Source organism: Schistocerca americana, unplaced genomic scaffold (genome assembly GCF_021461395.2).
Source record: "Schistocerca americana isolate TAMUIC-IGC-003095 unplaced genomic scaffold, iqSchAmer2.1 HiC_scaffold_116, whole genome shotgun sequence".
Classification (NCBI taxonomy): Eukaryota; Metazoa; Arthropoda; class Insecta; order Orthoptera; family Acrididae; genus Schistocerca; species Schistocerca americana.
The window spans coordinates 494,795-508,558 of record NW_025725220.1 but is presented as its reverse complement, the minus strand read 5'-3'; the positions used below and the strand labels follow the sequence as shown (position 1 = coordinate 508,558).

The 13,764-nt window shown below is 51.1% G+C and overlaps 15 non-coding genes across 15 annotated transcripts; 4 read left to right on the top strand and 11 right to left on the bottom strand.

Annotated features, from left to right (window-relative positions):
* The first annotated feature begins 92 nt into the window (after positions 1-92).
* On the top strand, positions 93-164 carry Trnag-ucc. The gene has a single exon. It is a non-coding gene; the product is annotated as a tRNA-Gly (tRNA).
* Positions 165-745: 581 nt separating this feature from the next.
* On the bottom strand, positions 746-819 carry Trnai-aau. The gene has a single exon. It is a non-coding gene; the product is annotated as a tRNA-Ile (tRNA).
* A 198-nt stretch (positions 820-1,017) lies between these two features.
* Trnae-uuc lies at positions 1,018-1,089 on the bottom strand. The gene has a single exon. It is a non-coding gene; the product is annotated as a tRNA-Glu (tRNA).
* A 281-nt stretch (positions 1,090-1,370) lies between these two features.
* On the bottom strand, positions 1,371-1,443 carry Trnam-cau. The gene has a single exon. It is a non-coding gene; the product is annotated as a tRNA-Met (tRNA).
* A 293-nt stretch (positions 1,444-1,736) lies between these two features.
* Positions 1,737-1,807, bottom strand: Trnag-gcc. Its single transcript has one exon. It is a non-coding gene; the product is annotated as a tRNA-Gly (tRNA).
* A 341-nt stretch (positions 1,808-2,148) lies between these two features.
* Trnag-ucc lies at positions 2,149-2,220 on the top strand. The gene has a single exon. It is a non-coding gene; the product is annotated as a tRNA-Gly (tRNA).
* Positions 2,221-2,801: 581 nt separating this feature from the next.
* On the bottom strand, positions 2,802-2,875 carry Trnai-aau. The gene has a single exon. It is a non-coding gene; the product is annotated as a tRNA-Ile (tRNA).
* Positions 2,876-3,073: 198 nt separating this feature from the next.
* Trnae-uuc lies at positions 3,074-3,145 on the bottom strand. The gene has a single exon. It is a non-coding gene; the product is annotated as a tRNA-Glu (tRNA).
* Positions 3,146-3,426: 281 nt separating this feature from the next.
* Trnam-cau lies at positions 3,427-3,499 on the bottom strand. Its single transcript has one exon. It is a non-coding gene; the product is annotated as a tRNA-Met (tRNA).
* Positions 3,500-3,792: 293 nt separating this feature from the next.
* On the bottom strand, positions 3,793-3,863 carry Trnag-gcc. Its single transcript has one exon. It is a non-coding gene; the product is annotated as a tRNA-Gly (tRNA).
* A 341-nt stretch (positions 3,864-4,204) lies between these two features.
* Trnag-ucc lies at positions 4,205-4,276 on the top strand. The gene has a single exon. It is a non-coding gene; the product is annotated as a tRNA-Gly (tRNA).
* Positions 4,277-4,857: 581 nt separating this feature from the next.
* On the bottom strand, positions 4,858-4,931 carry Trnai-aau. Its single transcript has one exon. It is a non-coding gene; the product is annotated as a tRNA-Ile (tRNA).
* Positions 4,932-5,129: 198 nt separating this feature from the next.
* Trnae-uuc lies at positions 5,130-5,201 on the bottom strand. Its single transcript has one exon. It is a non-coding gene; the product is annotated as a tRNA-Glu (tRNA).
* Positions 5,202-5,482: 281 nt separating this feature from the next.
* Trnam-cau lies at positions 5,483-5,555 on the bottom strand. Its single transcript has one exon. It is a non-coding gene; the product is annotated as a tRNA-Met (tRNA).
* A 6,235-nt stretch (positions 5,556-11,790) lies between these two features.
* Positions 11,791-11,862, top strand: Trnag-ucc. Its single transcript has one exon. It is a non-coding gene; the product is annotated as a tRNA-Gly (tRNA).
* The last annotated feature ends 1,902 nt before the right edge of the window (positions 11,863-13,764 follow it).

Here is a 13,764-nt window from a genome sequence, read left to right as displayed (position 1 = left end):
TGCCTCGAAATGCGCCTGCCGGGTACGATCACCTTCGGCCGCTGCCGACAGGCGGGAAGCCGACTCAGCGCGGTGGCGGGGCGCTCGCTTGTGCGGTGGTGGTGTAATGGTCAGCATAGTTGCCTTCCAAGCAGTTGATCCGGGTTCGATTCCCGGCCACCGCAGCAGGCTTTTAATTTCGCGTATGAGTACTTTTGCCACGCGCTCTTAAACTATTGTTTTTTCGACCTCTTACTCGCTGCATACCAGCCCTTAGTGTGTCTCGACTTGTCTCGACTTTGCTCAGCTGACGCGAGAGCTGACGCTCTCAAATCGGCCTATATCAAAACGACAAGCACGAGAAACGACTGAGAGAGGTAAGGAGAGGCGAGGCGATGGACACACAGCACGCCCCCTTCATTTCACGGTGGCGTCTCCCTGGCCGAATCGGGCTGTAGCTCCGAAAACAAAGGAGAAACAAAAATAGGAAGTAAAACTGCCAATAGTGCCCTGTGTTCCCATGCGCTCACCCGCCCAAGTACTGACAAGGGCCAAAGTTGTTACGCATCGGCAATCGGACATTTTCTTTCATTTTCTCTAACCAGTGTATTCAAGATATTATGGCCATTGCCGAGTGAATGCTGTAGTGCTTCCCGACGAGTCGGGTTCGGATCCTCTGTCAACTTCCACGCAGGGTGATGATCATTTGGTCATCACACTCGCCAGCTGAAATCGGCGCTGCCTTTTCGCAGTAGTAAAAGAGAAGTGGCCCGTGGGGGGATCAAACCCACGACCTTCGCGTTATTAGCACGACGCTCTAACCAACTGAGCTAACGGGCCTCGGCAGATGCAGCTGCTCAGCCCTACGCTGGAATCAGGTGGCATGAAGCCATACACCATTCCTATGGTCGTCGTGTGTCTGCTTCCCTAGTCTATATTCTGCTGACGGTCACGAAACAGTAGCTATATTGCGAGCAGGACGGGAAACGGCCGCTCGGACAGCTCAAACTTGTCACGATTAGTGTGGAAAAAATTCCGTTCCGGTACCGGGAATCGAACCCGGGCCTCCTGGGTGAAAGCCAGGTATCCTAGCCACTAGACCACACCGGATGCGGCCATTTCATTCGACCGTTCGTACGGTCGCTTGTCGCATTGTCGCTCTCTTTGCGAGCATCTTTGCACATACTGACTGGCAAGGCGCGCACCTCAAACGTCGCAGAGCAATGCTTTTGGCTTCATGCTCTGCTGGGAGAAGAGGAATAGGGAAGCTGTATGTAGCAATAACAGGAAGTAAACATTTTCCCGCTGAAGCGTTGAAACGTTGTGGATAACAAACAAGAAATAAGTTGGCGCCCTAGCAACAGCACCACCTTCAGTCACAGAAAATTAGATGCCCCGGGTGAGGATCGAACTCACGACCTTAAGATTATGAGACTTACGCGCTGCCTACTGCGCTACCGAGGCAGGCGATCGTTAGACCTTCTGGAATCTTGGTAAGTACCGAATACAAGTGGTAGAGAGTCTGCACACCCTGGCTCATTTTTTCTGTTGCTACACGTGCATTCACGGCGCGGCAGGCAACTTGCGATGCTAGGCCGACGCCAGTATGTACAATAGCACGCAGGAGTCCAAACGAGCAGTCGTCCGCGCTGCATGATTGGTTCTTTCCACACGGAATCCCGCGGTTCATTCTCATGGCTCACGCAGTTCGAGTGCGAAAGACACGCAGCACCCCTACCGGAGAAAAAACAAAATGATGCATCGGCCGGGAATCGAACCCGGGCCGCCCGCGTGGCAGGCGAGCATTCTACCACTGAACCACCGATGCTCGGGCCAGCGGTACCTTCACGCTGCTTCCCGAGCAGATGTCTCAAGGGAAAGTGGGACTGCCGTCAAGCGCCGTAGCATTCTGTGGAGAAGATGCTGCAGACGCTGAATCCTGCACTGCACTGCTTAAAGATGCCGCCAGAACGCGGTCCTCTGCGTACTCTTGCGTCGCCGGCGCCGACTCTTGCCAAAGGATGCGAAATGTGCGCGGATACGCTGTCCAAATGCGTCTGGATGTGCTCCCCTAGCCTGCCTCGAAATGCGCCTGCCGGGTACGATCACCTTCGGCCGCTGCCGACAGGCGGGAAGCCGACTCAGCGCGGTGGCGGGGCGCTCGCTTGTGCGGTGGTGGTGTAGTGGTCAGCATAGTTGCCTTCCAAGCAGTTGATCCGGGTTCGATTCCCGGCCACCGCAGCAGGCTTTTAATTTCGCGTATGAGTACTTTTGCCACGCGCTCTTAAACTATTGTTTTTTCGCCCTCTTACTCGCTGCATACCAGCCCTTAGTGTGTCTCGACTTGTCTCGACTTTGCTCAGCTGACGCGAGAGCTGACGCTCTCAAATCGGCCTATATCAAAACGACAAGCACGAGAAACGACTGAGAGAGGTAAGGAGAGGCGAGGCGATGGACACACAGCACGCCCCCTTCATTTCACGGTGGCGTCTCCCTGGCCGAATCGGGCTGTAGCTCCGAAAACAAAGGAGAAACAAAAGTAGGAAGTAAAACTGCCAATAGTGCCCTGTGTTCCCATGCGCTCACCCGCCCAAGTACTGACAAGGGCCAAAGTTGTTACGCATCGGCAATCGGACATTTTCTTTCATTTTCTCTAACCAGTGTATTCAAGATATTATGGCCATTGCCGAGTGAATGCTGTAGTGCTTCCCGACGAGTCGGGTTCGGATCCTCTGTCAACTTCCACGCAGGGTGATGATCATTTGGTCATCACACTCGCCAGCTGAAATCGGCGCTGCCTTTTCGCAGTAGTAAAAGAGAAGTGGCCCGTGGGGGGATCGAACCCACGACCTTCGCGTTATTAGCACGACGCTCTAACCAACTGAGCTAACGGGCCTCGGCAGATGCAGCTGCTCAGCCCTACGCTGGAATCAGGTGGCATGAAGCCATACACCATTCCTATGGTCGTCGTGTGTCTGCTTCCCTAGTCTATATTCTGCTGACGGTCACGAAACAGTAGCTATATTGCGAGCAGGACGGGAAACGGCCGCTCGGACAGCTCAAACTTGTCACGATTAGTGTGGAAAAAATTCCGTTCCGGTACCGGGAATCGAACCCGGGCCTCCTGGGTGAAAGCCAGGTATCCTAGCCACTAGACCACACCGGATGCGGCCGTTTCATTCGACCGTTCGTACGGTCGCTTGTCGCATTGGCGCTCTCTTTGCGAGCATCTTTGCACATACTGACTGGCAAGGCGCGCACCTCAAACGTCGCAGAGCAATGCTTTTGGCTTCATGCTCTGCTGGGAGAAGAGGAATAGGGAAGCTGTATGTAGCAATAACAGGAAGTAAACATTTTCCCGCTGAAGCGTTGAAACGTTGTGGATAACAAACAAGAAATAAGTTGGCGCCCTAGCAACAGCACCACCTTCAGTCACAGAAAATTAGATGCCCCGGGTGAGGATCGAACTCACGACCTTAAGATTATGAGACTTACGCGCTGCCTACTGCGCTACCGAGGCAGGCGATCGTTAGACCTTCTGGAATCTTGGTAAGTACCGAATACAAGTGGTAGAGAGTCTGCACTCCCTGGCTCATTTTTTCTGTTGCTACACGTGCATTCACGGCGCGGCAGGCAACTTGCGATGCTAGGCCGACGCCAGTATGTACAATAGCACGCAGGAGTCCAAACGAGCAGTCGTCCGCGCTGCATGATTGGTTCTTTCCACACGGAATCCCGCGGTTCATTCTCATGGCTCACGCAGTTCGAGTGCGAAAGACACGCAGCACCCCTACCGGAGAAAAAACAAAATGATGCATCGGCCGGGAATCGAACCCGGGCCGCCCGCGTGGCAGGCGAGCATTCTACCACTGAACCACCGATGCTCGGGCCAGCGGTACCTTCACGCTGCTTCCCGAGCAGATGTCTCAAGGGAAAGTGGGACTGCCGTCAAGCGCCGTAGCATTCTGTCGAGAAGATGCTGCAGACGCTGAATCCTGCACTGCACTGCTTAAAGATGCCGCCAGAACGCGGTCCTCTGCGTACTCTTGCGTCGCCGGCGCCGACTCTTGCCAAAGGATGCGAAATGTGCGCGGATACGCTGTCCGAATGCGTCTGGATGTGCTCCCCTAGCCTGCCTCGAAATGCGCCTGCCGGGTACGATCACCTTCGGCCGCTGCCGACAGGCGGGAAGCCGACTCAGCGCGGTGGCGGGGCGCTCGCTTGTGCGGTGGTGGTGTAATGGTCAGCATAGTTGCCTTCCAAGCAGTTGATCCGGGTTCGATTCCCGGCCACCGCAGCAGGCTTTTAATTTCGCGTATGAGTACTTTTGCCACGCGCTCTTAAACTATTGTTTTTTCGACCTCTTACTCGCTGCATACCAGCCCTTAGTGTGTCTCGACTTGTCTCGACTTTGCTCAGCTGACGCGAGAGCTGACGCTCTCAAATCGGCCTATATCAAAACGACAAGCACGAGAAACGACTGAGAGAGGTAAGGAGAGGCGAGGCGATGGACACACAGCACGCCCCCTTCATTTCACGGTGGCGTCTCCCTGGCCGAATCGGGCTGTAGCTCCGAAAACAAAGGAGAAACAAAAATAGGAAGTAAAACTGCCAATAGTGCCCTGTGTTCCCATGCGCTCACCCGCCCAAGTACTGACAAGGGCCAAAGTTGTTACGCATCGGCAATCGGACATTTTCTTTCATTTTCTCTAACCAGTGTATTCAAGATATTATGGCCATTGCCGAGTGAATGCTGTAGTGCTTCCCGACGAGTCGGGTTCGGATCCTCTGTCAACTTCCACGCAGGGTGATGATCATTTGGTCATCACACTCGCCAGCTGAAATCGGCGCTGCCTTTTCGCAGTAGTAAAAGAGAAGTGGCCCGTGGGGGGATCAAACCCACGACCTTCGCGTTATTAGCACGACGCTCTAACCAACTGAGCTAACGGGCCTCGGCAGATGCAGCTGCTCAGCCCTACGCTGGAATCAGGTGGCATGAAGCCATACACCATTCCTATGGTCGTCGTGTGTCTGCTTCCCTAGTCTATATTCTGCTGACGGTCACGAAACAGTAGCTATATTGCGAGCAGGACGGGAAACGGCCGCTCGGACAGCTCAAACTTGTCACGATTAGTGTGGAAAAAATTCCGTTCCGGTACCGGGAATCGAACCCGGGCCTCCTGGGTGAAAGCCAGGTATCCTAGCCACTAGACCACACCGGATGCGGCCATTTCATTCGACCGTTCGTACGGTCGCTTGTCGCATTGTCGCTCTCTTTGCGAGCATCTTTGCACATACTGACTGGCAAGGCGCGCACCTCAAACGTCGCAGAGCAATGCTTTTGGCTTCATGCTCTGCTGGGAGAAGAGGAATAGGGAAGCTGTATGTAGCAATAACAGGAAGTAAACATTTTCCCGCTGAAGCGTTGAAACGTTGTGGATAACAAACAAGAAATAAGTTGGCGCCCTAGCAACAGCACCACCTTCAGTCACAGAAAATTAGATGCCCCGGGTGAGGATCGAACTCACGACCTTAAGATTATGAGACTTACGCGCTGCCTACTGCGCTACCGAGGCAGGCGATCGTTAGACCTTCTGGAATCTTGGTAAGTACCGAATACAAGTGGTAGAGAGTCTGCACACCCTGGCTCATTTTTTCTGTTGCTACACGTGCATTCACGGCGCGGCAGGCAACTTGCGATGCTAGGCCGACGCCAGTATGTACAATAGCACGCAGGAGTCCAAACGAGCAGTCGTCCGCGCTGCATGATTGGTTCTTTCCACACGGAATCCCGCGGTTCATTCTCATGGCTCACGCAGTTCGAGTGCGAAAGACACGCAGCACCCCTACCGGAGAAAAAACAAAATGATGCATCGGCCGGGAATCGAACCCGGGCCGCCCGCGTGGCAGGCGAGCATTCTACCACTTTTTTTTTTTTTTTTTTTTTTTTTCTTTTTTTTTTTTTTTTTGTGGGCCTCCCATCTCCCCTTATAGCCCTCCTTGCTCTCACCAAAATATGCCTTCATCGGCGAGCTTCAACGCTATCATATCTGTTGTGGTAGACGCTCGTCGCCGACGGCTGCTCTCGTGGATCATACCGTGAAAACCAAAAAAGAAATGAAAATTCTTCCACAAACTCTAATCTTCCATCCATCAATGTAATGCACAATAAAAGATAATGTTCCTCTTCAAACAATGTAAATGGCAAAATAAAAGATCCATCCTAAAAGATGCCACAGACGACGAGTAACTAAAAGTCTTAGGAGAGTTCTTTCTTATACAAAAAACACACAATTAATTGCCATGTCCATTCTCCGAGAAAAGGTTGCGCGTGGAGGAGACAAACTAAAAACTCACTCCTAAGATCATAAGAAGAAGGTAGTACAGGGGAATTAAAATAATATTGTCACTTCCATGTGGAAAACGAAATGCACCACTGCCAAAATTCAAAGAAAATAAATAAAAGATAATCTTCTTCGTTAGCGCATAATTGTCTCACAGACCCATCAAAACCATCTGGTCAAATCCAAACAAAAGTGATTGAAAAAAACGAAAAAGAAGAGACAGCCTCTTCAGTCTTAAATGGAGTTTGTAATGTATCAATTATTGAACATCTTCGCGTAACCATGTTTTAACGCCGCACACAGAAAATTGGCAAAAAGTTCGTTATAATGTTTCAGCCGCTGTACATGGGAATGTGCATCCCACAAGTATGCTAAATATGTATATACGTCCTGGACTTGGCAATCCAGAATGGCGAAGACTGTGTGACCCAAGAGCCACACCATGGTATTGTGCTTCGCGCGAGGGAAGGGCTTAAACCCTGGCGCAAGAACATCATTGAGAGTCACGTGCGAGGGTGTCGTCCTGTTGATCAGAGCCACCATGACCCTACACAGTTCCCAGATGGCCGACACAAGGCGACATTGAAAGCGATGCTCCCGTGTGTCTGGAACGCCGCAAGCACCACAGTTGGCAGACGGCAGCAGGCGGATGTCCGAGAGACGTTGGTTAGTGGCCACCGTATTGTTAACCAGTTTATACCACTGGGACCGAACGCCGGAGGGCAACACGGAGTGATGAATATTCAGCCACACTTGCCGCCAGTCGGTCGCGGGGAAACGAAGAGCGAGCTTGTGAGGGGGTGGCCTTCCCACCATTGCCGCATACAGTCGGCGAACATTCCTGTTCCTGTCCAGCGCCGTTTCCAGTACGTAGCTCCGCTGCAGGTAGTAAGCTCTGACGTAGCCGAGTTGATACGGGATGCCTACCACGGACACCGGTGCGCTCTCGGAGGGCGGCCGGTAAGCGACGAGCATGGCCGCCGCCGTTCCATCCGGGCTGTTAGCTTGCAAGGTGGCCATGCGGTGCACCAGCAGCGCCGAACACTTCCGGGAAAAATCGACCAGGCCGAGTCCCCCGAAGGTGGTGTCGAGGACGCACGTTGCCGCCCGAACCTTGAAGATTTCGTGGCGCCACAGGAGCCAGTACGCGGCCTGCGAAAATGATCGGGCAAGGGGTCGCGGAACGTCCAGGAGTTGTGCCACGTACCAGGCCTTGGAATACACGGCGCTGTTAATTAGGTCGACCGTCTGGAGGAGGGTGAGGCGTCGGCTGACGTAAGTCTTACAAAGGCCTTTGACATGATTGAGCAGCCGGCGCCAGGTGCGCGCCCGCATCTGTTGGGGATTAGCAGTAACGTCAAGGCCCAAGATAATGTGATGACGGGCTACGCGAAACCAAGTCTGATCGGGATCCACTTCACAATTTCCTAAAGGAATCATTACGGTCTTCCTTGGATTTATCAAGGCACCCGACGCACGTTCATACCTCCGCAGTAAGGGCCGGATGTGATGAAAATCGTCGTCGTCGCCGATAAAAACACCTACGTCATCAGCATAAGCGAGACATTTCACAGTGGCAAGATGAATATCCACGCCGCCTATCGTGCGGTCGAGCGCACGCAGCAGTGGGTCCAAAGCAATGACAAAAAGGTACATAGATAAGGGACAGCCCTGTCGCACCGACCTACGAAGAACTATAGGTGGTGTTCTCCATCCATTAATTGTCACCACCGAGCTGGCTCCTGTCAGGAAATGGCGAATCACGCAAATGAAGCGGGGGCCAAAGCCCATTCTGTCCATAACATGCATCAAATAATCGTGGCTCATCCTGTCAAACGCGTTGGCAAAGTCCAGAGAAAGAACTGCGGCTGAAAGCCGATGGACGGCCGAGTAAGCGATGATGTCGCGATAGGTAGACGCTGCATTGAAAATGGTCCGCCTCTTAACGCCGCAGGATTGAAACGGGCAGATGACTTTATCCATGACTGCCTGTAACTTCGCTGCAACACATCTGGCCGCCAACTTGTAATCAGCATTCAGCAGCGTAATGGGCCGCAGATCGGTGACACGACACGGACCCCGTTTTTTGGGGATAAGAACAATGTGCCCTTCGAGAAACTGACTCGGGATGACGAAGCCGCGAAGCACTTCGTTCACCAGTACCGTAAACTTGTCCCCTACAATATCCCAGAAAGTAATATAAAATTCTGTAGGAAGACCGTCGGGTCCAGGCGACTTGCCTGTCGTGCTGGCTTTCAAGATCTGTAACACGTCCTGATTAGACACCTCTGCAACCAGCTCTTCACGGTCAGGTTCGGACATGTAGTCGACTACGTCATGTAATAAAAGTCGCATGGCCTCCCCGTCCACGGTAGTGTCGTGAAAGAGCGAAGTATAATAGTCGGAGATATGACGTACAATTTGGCGCCGCTGCGATAAGACAATCCCCGCATCAGTTTCTAGCGCATCAATAAACTTTTTGCGAGCCTGTGTCTTCTCCCGGGCAAGATGATAGAGCGACGGCTCCTCGTCATCGATGTGGCATAACGGACGGCTCCGAATCGTTAAACCCCTCGACCTTTCCCGGTGCAGCCTCAGAATCTGGGTTTTAATTTTGCTCAAGCGGAGTCGAATATTTGCGTCCGGGCCAACAGGTGCATGGATAGCATCTTGTAAGCACTGCTGATAAAATGCTAACGTACGCCTGTGCCAGTAACTCGTTTCACGACTATATAATTGCGCCGCCTTCCGCAAAATTGGTTTGGCATGCGCCACCCACCACTCGATGCAGGACACGTAAGTATGAAACTTTGTTAAACACTGCTGCCATGCGACACGTATCTCCGCACGGAGCCCTTCGGCACCCAGATGGCCGGTATTGAATTTCCAATATGCCGGAAGAGATTTCGTGCGACAGCACTGCAACCGCAAAAAGCACACGTAGCCACAGTGATCACTCACGGCGACAGGCAGAACTTCGACCGCACATAAAGCGTCTGTTAGCTCCCGTGAAACGTAGATCCTGTCAATTCGACTGGCCCCCCTAGTAGAAAAGTGCGTATACTGCGTCATAATGGGATGGTAGTGACGCCACGTATCACGCAAGTCCACTGCATTTAAAAGGGTAGTCAGTTCAGCACATTTTGTGGGGGTGGGGTATTGGTCAGCAGAGGCAACAACACAATTAAAATCGCCACCCAATATGATGGGGCGAGCCGTAGCCAAAAAGGGGCATATGTCCGTGGTAAAAAAACGAGCGCGTGTGCGTTTTTGATCAGTCCCCGAGGGCACATAGACGTTGACAAATTGGACTCCCTCAATCACACACGCTAAGACACGACCATTTGGGAGAAGTTGGATGTCCGTAGGCTCTAAAGACGACTTATATAAAATCGCAGTGCCACAATTATTATCACTATTCAGATTGTAAACAACATCATAACCTGGGATATTGCTAAAAACGTCACTAGATACCTCTTGAAGAAGGGCAATACTAAAATTTCCATGAAATAAAACGTCTGTAAAAGCTGCTATCTTGTGCGCCGCTGAGATACCGGCAACGTTTAATGTCAAAACAGAAAACATATCCGTGGGGTGTGATTGCATCGACATTTTAAGCAGATGGACAATACAGAGCAAGAGAAAAAACACCAACGAAGTGATAAAATGCCGGACTTACACGTAAACGAACAGCAGCTGGCATAAAAATGGAAATTTCAGTAGGTCTTAAAACACTGTAGTGGTTAGTAGCAATTCTACAAAAACATGGCACGACAATACACTGGACGCAGTACAAGATACAGTAGTTTCCATGTCAAGTGCAATGTAGGTGGACTCATGACAACGATGTAGGTCTTCGCACACTCTACTGGCCCCCCTCGTCCTCCTGCTGTTGCCACCACGGGCTTTGACTGTCAGGTGGCGGGGGTGGTCGTGCGTCGCCCGACGACTGGGCGGCTTCCGCCTGGCCGCCGCGCGATGTTACGGCCGGCTGTGACGGCACCGAATATTTGCGCGGGCGCTGTGGTAACTGCTCACTGCCCTGTTCTAATTTGCGCTTAGCAGCAGCAATGTCCTGTTCCTTCCCGGCACTGAGAAATTGTTTCAAGTGAGCAGTGTGTGCTCGAATCTTCTCTGTCCTGGCGGGGCTGCTATTACGGGAGGAACCCTGTGACATTGGCTCACTTTCACTGCCACTCTCCGTGGCTGGCGGATTCGCGAGGGCGGCCGGGTTCGGATCCCTGACCTGTTTACCCTTGCCCCGCTGGCGGCGTTGCTTTTTACTTTCCGCTGAAGGCGTTACAGTTTCGGCAGAAGTTGGCACCGGGAGGGGCGGCGGGGGTAAAGAAGCGTCTGTTGCCTCCACCGATTCCGATTGAACGGGATCAGTATTAACAGGGCGTACGTCCCGTTCGTCATCAACCCGGTCGGTCGGGGCAGGCGGGTCCTGGACAACCTCCATTTCTTCCTGCCCGACAGTCGTGTTATTGTTTTCCGCGACGGACCTGTCTTCGACAGAAGCAACGGCCGACGGTCGCACGGTCGGTCGGTCGGTCGGACCGGTAAAGGATGTTCCTGCTACAATCTCACTCATAAGGGGCACAAATTTATCGCTACCACCCACAACATCTTGGCGCGGTAACTGAACAGGCCGCCGTCGAGGGCAGTCACCCCTTAAATGTTCCGTGGAATGACATACGGCACATGTCGGCGGTTGCCCGATATATGAGATCTGTGCACGAACCCCACCGATTACAAAGTAGGAAGGAATATGTTGTTTCAGGTCCATCCGGACACTACGGACACCACTAGCAACTTTATAACGGTATGCACTAGACCATTTCTCCATCGTAATGTTCAGAACGTCACCAAACCGCGACAAGGCACGAGATAAAACTTGATCAGGGCATTCAGGTGGTACATTAAAAACACGGACAGTTCGAATTCCAAACCATGACGCCACAATTTGCACATTACTAATACTGCCGTCTGCATGTTTAAAACGGCGACTGCCACCAAATTTAGCAACAAATTTTTCACACAAGTCCCCAGACGTAAATTTCAAGAACAAGCAATACTGAACAAAGTCCAATTGAAAGGTGTCTACGATTTCTTCCGGTATCTTTAAGTCTTCGAATAACCATTCGTGTATTTCAAATGCGGTAGGGCGGACAGCACTTCTATCAAAGACACACTGAACGGTGTTAGCTCTCGAAAAAGTCGACATTTTGTTACTTACAAATCTTGAAAGCAGCAATCACGAAGAACGAAGCGCCAAAGTCCCGGCGACGTAAACAAAGCCGCAACCGTCCCGCTGCCCCGCGCGATGTGCACGGATACGCTGTCCGAATGCGTCTGGATGTGCTCCCCTAGCCTGCCTCGAAATGCGCCTGCCGGGTACGATCACCTTCGGCCGCTGCCGACAGGCGGGAAGCCGACTCAGCGCGGTGGCGGGGCGCTCGCTTGTGCGGTGGTGGTGTAATGGTCAGCATAGTTGCCTTCCAAGCAGTTGATCCGGGTTCGATTCCCGGCCACCGCAGCAGGCTTTTAATTTCGCGTATGAGTACTTTTGCCACGCGCTCTTAAACTATTGTTTTTTCGCCCTCTTACTCGCTGCATACCAGCCCTTAGTGTGTCTCGACTTGTCTCGACTTTGCTCAGCTGACGCGAGAGCTGACGCTCTCAAATCGGCCTATATCAAAACGACAAGCACGAGAAACGACTGAGAGAGGTAAGGAGAGGCGAGGCGATGGACACACAGCACGCCCCCTTCATTTCACGGTGGCGTCTCCCTGGCCGAATCGGGCTGTAGCTCCGAAAACAAAGGAGAAACAAAAATAGGAAGTAAAACTGCCAATAGTGCCCTGTGTTCCCATGCGCTCACCCGCCCAAGTACTGACAAGGGCCAAAGTTGTTACGCATCGGCAATCGGACATTTTCTTTCATTTTCTCTAACCAGTGTATTCAAGATATTATGGCCATTGCCGAGTGAATGCTGTAGTGCTTCCCGACGAGTCGGGTTCGGATCCTCTGTCAACTTCCACGCAGGGTGATGATCATTTGGTCATCACACTCGCCAGCTGAAATCGGCGCTGCCTTTTCGCAGTAGTAAAAGAGAAGTGGCCCGTGGGGGGATCGAACCCACGACCTTCGCGTTATTAGCACGACGCTCTAACCAACTTTTTTTTTTTTTTTTTTTTTTTTTTTTTTTTTTTCATTTTTTTTAGGGCCTCCCATCTCCCCTTCTAGCCCTTCCATTCGCTCTCCTTCATGCGCCTTCTTCGGCGAGCTTCATTGCTAAAATCAAATGAAATACTCCTTTGCAAGTAAGGGAATCCATATCAAACGTGGTGAGAAAAGTAAATGTCTCCATCCAAATGAACTTATTTTGTAACGTGGGATGGTTGTTCAAAATAACTGAAAATAATCTGGTGAAAATTGTGGATAAAGAAAGAAAAATTAATGGTTAACTGAGAAACGTCGGCTTCTTAAGGACACACACAATACAAGACACTGATCTCTCTCTTTTTTTTTTTTTTTTTTTTTTTTTTTTTTTTTTTTTTTTTTTTTTTTTTTTTTTAAGCATAGGCATAGAATGCAAGGCCTTTTCAGGGTTCTGCGAAGGCCTTCACGGCTACCGTAGCGGCCCTGGGGCCCACGAAGTCCCCACCGTACGTCGCCCTTAGCAGCAATCCCCTACTTTGGCATCGCAAAATCCGATATTTTATCCGCTATTCGTCATTGCGTACGTCATCCGATGCCTTGTTTGTCAAATAATATTTTTAGCATGTTACCATACAAGGTCGTGTGGTGTCGTTGTCCACATATTTTATAATATTCCAGTAATAGATGTTGCTCATAGTCCAGTACGTCGGGCAGGCCGAGGTTATTAATGACATAATTGACATAGTTCCCCAGGAGCCATAGGGTAACATTATTCTTTTGAATAGGGAAAGCAACGCTTTCGGGGTTGACGAGAATGTCGACAGTAAGGTGTCTGCCGTCGTTCCTATTGATAAACGCCACCTGTTGGCGGACTCTGTCCCAAATGACCTGGTAGCCGTTGCATATGAGACGATGCCGGAGGGTGTCTATCACATTACAACGTGGACACTGATTTGTGTCACTCAATCCTATAGACTGTAATCTTTCATTTGTGGCAACGGTATTATTGACTACCTTGTACCAGGCACCGCGCACATTGGTGGACAGTACTTTATTGTTTATATTCTTCCATATATTTTGCCAATTTCGGGTGGGATATTTTGATTCCATTCTGTTACGGTTGTCCTTTGTAGTAAGGCAATCCATGATGAAACTACAGTTTCTTTTGGTCCTATCCGCGACAATGCAGTGCAGATAACTGAGTTCTAAATAGTAGAATCTGATGTGCTGCAATTTGTAAGAGATTTTACTTATGTTAATAGGTGGTTCCATACTC